Source organism: Ailuropoda melanoleuca, chromosome 14 (genome assembly GCF_002007445.2).
Source record: "Ailuropoda melanoleuca isolate Jingjing chromosome 14, ASM200744v2, whole genome shotgun sequence".
NCBI lineage: Eukaryota > Metazoa > Chordata > Mammalia > Carnivora > Ursidae > Ailuropoda > Ailuropoda melanoleuca.
Window position 1 is genome coordinate 98,585,639 of NC_048231.1, and position 4,632 is coordinate 98,590,270.

The following is a 4,632-nucleotide window of genomic DNA, read 5'->3' on the forward strand; positions in this document are numbered from 1 at the left end:
GAAGACCTAAAATAGAGAATAGAGATTCCTCCCAGTTATAAAGCAGTCTATATTACTTTGGTAAAGCAGGCAGAATATAAATTACAACAATGAATCCGTCTACTCCCTGACAATAAATGAGCATAAAGGCCAGTGTCAACTTTATGGCAGATGACAGAACTCCCAGAACCTTCAGAGGCCCCTAGTATCTTCTCTGCACAAACCCTAACACACACACACACACACACACACGCTCTTTTTTTTACTTTTGACCTACTCTGTATGTGCTGCATTTGTTATCTTTTTCCTCAGTCCACCCAGAATTAGCCTACTTTCAAAATCCTCATTCTTATGGAATCTTCAAAATATATTATGTGTTATATGTTTGCTTTCTATAAGTTCTTTTAAATTAATTTATATACACTTTGTGAAGTCTTCTATTGTGAAGGGATGTTATTTGTCATTGATTAGATATAACGCTTATGATTATTTTGATAAAAATAACTTTGGATGCTAGGCCCTTGTTAGGAAATAAAATATCCGTTACAAATTTGCTTCTATTGAAAATTATATGATTTGACATACTTTATTTTTCATTACAATCTATTCCAGAAATACAGTAGTTTGGGGACGTCTGTCTTAAATACTAGTTAGACCACCTTTGGAACGGAATGCAAAGGAATAGCTGTCCCTGGAACCTAAATGTGAATTTCTGGCAGAACAGAAACTATTATAAAAATGAGGCAATAATAAAATTAGGAAATTAAATTATTTTTAAATCTGTCTGTGTGATTTTTCCCCTTGGAAAGAACATGTGAAATACATAATATAAGAATTACTTTCTTCTGAATTCATAGTTTCTGTATCTCAATCCTTAATAGATACACCTAACCAATTGCTAGTAATGTCTGACTCATAATTCTAAGAAATTCACAACTGATATGGCTACAAGGAGGGTAATTTATAGTACTTTAAGTAATCCTCCATTACTGAAAAAAAAGTTCAAAAATACTACTTTACACCACAACTTTGCATGACTGAGATTTTGAACATCTAAATAGATGGTTTTTACCCATGAGTTATTTAATATTGTTAGCACTATGATATTATATGATTTCATTATATTTTTATTATCATGTGATGAACTGTAACTATGTAATTAAACAGGATTCCAATAATCATAGTCTGCTAACCTTTAAAATGTCACTTATCCCTTCATTCCTTGGCTTGCTATTTTCAAAATAAAGTAAAAGAAGGCCCTTTATTATGTGTAGGAATACTGAGAATTTATTATGCATTCCCAGTGTTTTCCCAATCCTACATTAAATAATTTTTACTAGGGCCACTGTGGCTTGGTGGAATCGTAGAATATTAATGTTGACAATGGCACTGGTGATCAACACTTTTATTTTCTAGTGAAGTGACATCCAGAGTTTTTAAGTGGCTTTCACAGTGTCACAAAACTCAAAAACAACTTTCCTTCCAGCGCTGTGCTCGCCCTTTAACAACCAAAGAAAATTACTGAAAATGAACATTTGGTAGACAAAGATTTCACCTCCAAGGTGAAATATGCACAGTCATGACCACACCAGATATTGATGACTTTATGGTTTTCCATCCCATGGTANCCTCTGCTATGAGCCTGCTTCTTCCTCTCCCACTCCCCCTGCTTGTGTTCCCTCTCTCGCTGGCTGTCTCTCTCTGTCAAATAAATAAATAAATCTTAAAAAATAAAATAAAATAAAATGGTGAGGACCATGAAAAGTGCAAAGGTGTGTATAAGTTTGGAGCTGATATCAAAGAGGATTTTTAATAAATGCATGCTATAGGGCACAGCCTAGGAGCAATTGCTCTGCTATTTTTGTAATGTAATGAAGAAAAACAAAACCAAAGANACAGCCTAGGAGCAATTGCTCTGCTATTTTAGTAATGTAATGAAGAAAAGCAAAACCAAAGAATCCCCTCAAATGGCAAAACTGGTGTCTTTATTTCTAAATTAGTCAAGAAAAACATTAGACAAATTTACCTAATGTTCATATCCACATGGTGAATTAGAAAAATAAATGTTTGAGCAAGACCTAGATAGGATATCTAAACACTCATGGAAATATGAATTATCCTATATGTAGGTGTTTCAGGCTGCTGCTTACTATGATCTCCAAGGCCAATCACTAAATACTGAGGGCTTGTTACCTACAAAACATGCGTAAGGGGCAAGCAGCGTCTCCTTGCTCTTGGTTCTTGCCTATTTTTAATTACTTTTGATACACATCTGTGTCAGGCAGGAGCTCTGACAGCAAACGGGTATTTGGCTTTCCACAGAAGACATGAGATGACTAGAAATAAGGGAGTTAGGGGAGGCGAGAGAGACCAGCCTCCCCAGCTTCCTAAATCCCTTTCTCAAAGCTGTCTCTGGATTTTTCCTTCCCCCTTCTCCTCCTCTCCCTCCTCCTCTTCCTTCACCTCCTCTTTCTCCACCTCCTCTCTCTTCCTCTTTCTTTCTGTCTCTCTCTCTCAAGAGTTAAGACTCTGCTTTTTTAAATCACAGGAAATTATAAGAGTTGTCCTAACATAGCTCCAAAATTAGCTCCTGTTATTCAAATTGTATAAATGTTTTAAACCACCTTCTCTAAAATTCCCAACTCCTCTCTTGACACAAACTGGAGCATAGGACAAACATGCAGTCACCCACTTTTCTATGTGTGTGTGAATTACAGAGCTCTGTCCTACATACCTTATACTCTTCCGAGTATCTGCAAACTTCGGATATAAGGTAGCCAAAAGAGAAAGTGCTATTTCAAAATTTAATTTAAAAACCATCCACTGAATCTTCTAAGAGGCAGGAATTCAAAATGAGCAAGAGTTGAGCCCTCCTCTAGGAAGCTCGCCATTTAGGGAAGTATGCCTTTCACGTCATGAAGCAGGTACCGTCGGTCTAGTGGTATTCAGCCCAAGTCCCTTGACTTAGGAAACCCTTTCTTGTTCCAGTATCCATTAAAAATTTTGTTTTCGTTAGCCTGCTATTTTTGAGGTTTATGGTTTTTAGTGATTATATTTCAGAGAGCTAAATATAGAGACAGAGCTTGATGTCCAAAACAACAAGTACTAAAGCCACTAACCAGAAATAACCCTCACTCTCAGCAATATAATCTAAAGAAAAACACGCTCCAGAGGTATACTGTAGGTCTACTACTTGGTTCCCCTGCCTCCTTCCCCACCACATCTGACCCTCTTTCTTAGTACTGAGAGGGGATGGCATTCGAACCACGGAGATGGCATGAACCACTGAGAGCTCTGACTGGGAAACATAGCTGACAGAATGAATTGTTATAAATTTAGAATTTGTAAATAGGATGTCTAGGTATTCGATGAGAAAGAATGCCCACTGCTACTTTTAATATTGTGCACAACCTAGACTGATATGGGTGCTATTTGATATCTCAGGTAAAATCGCATATTACATGGAAATATAATGCCATCCTCCATGTGACATTTCTCCTTCCTAGTTCTTCAACAGAGATATAAAATGTATAGAGGTCCGAGAAGCATTATACCCCCAGAAATATATTATTGTGCTTGACATTTTAAACAATAACATTTGTATGTTCTATTTAACTGTGTGTTCAAGGTGAATTTATGAGTGCGATTTGGAGTGTGATCTCTCAAATAGTTCCAGTTATTGCTGATGACTCTTGAGTAAGGAGATCACATTTGTCCTTTTGGGTTCCTATCTAGATACTGTGTTCACCCTGAAGCTTAAATAACATACAATTCATACGATGATAACCGGTGGTTATTACTAATGCTTTTCCTAAATTGAAGGAGATGGTAAGGGGTTTNTGATGACTTTATGGTTTTCCATCCCATGGTATTGAACCTTTCGTCACCTGGATTTAGACCTGTTTGCAGATAAGTTCCCAGCATCTGTTTCTCAAACTTTATCTTTAAATATTAGCTGGGCATTTGTTGTTAGTTCACTAGATTCATTTGTAAGGAGTACTCTTCCTTTTGTAGAGTCATGTCCTCCAGGAGAGCAAGAAGCCCCCACCTGTCTTGGACGAGCAGGGATGCCGGAGCGGGTGAACAGGCCTGCTGCCAAAATGTCCAGCTGGGGTCGGTCTGGCCAAAGCACGATTTTGAAGCAAGCGCTGAAAACCGTGCGAGAGCTTTCAGTTCTATCAGCCAGTAGAAGTTTGGAACATGAGGAGCAGTGAAGGGGCCCTTCTTTGCTTCTCCTGGATATGACTGTTTGGTGCCACTTTCATAATAAGTTGGTGAGGTGAACTTGAGGGATTTTTCTTCCTCTTTTTCTCACTATTAAAATGGTGAGGGGGGCGCCTGGGTGGCGCAGTCGTTAAGCGTCTGCCTTCGGCTCAGGGCGTGATCCTGGTGTTATGGGATCGAGCCCCACATCAGGCTCCTCTGCTATGAGCCTGCTTCTTCCTCTCCCACTCCCCCTGCTTGTGTTCCCTCTCTCGCTGGCTGTCTCTCTCTGTCAAATAAATAAATAAATCTTAAAAAATAAAATAAAATAAAATGGTGAGGACCATGAAAAGTGCAAAGGTGTGTATAAGTTTGGAGCTGATATCAAAGAGGATTTTTAATAAATGCATGCTATAGGGCACAGCCTAGGAGCAATTGCTCTGCTATTTT

General features: G+C 38.2%; 1 long non-coding RNA gene across 1 annotated transcript in view; it reads right to left on the reverse strand.

Annotated features, from left to right (window-relative positions):
- LOC117796038 overlaps positions 1–1,582 on the reverse strand; it is an 11,329-nt gene extending 9,747 nt beyond the window's left edge. The window contains exon 1 of the long non-coding RNA XR_004620363.1: positions 7–1,582. This is a non-coding gene — a long non-coding RNA (uncharacterized LOC117796038). The remainder of the gene's footprint in view (positions 1–6) is intronic.
- Between the last annotated feature and the right edge of the window lie 3,050 nt (positions 1,583–4,632).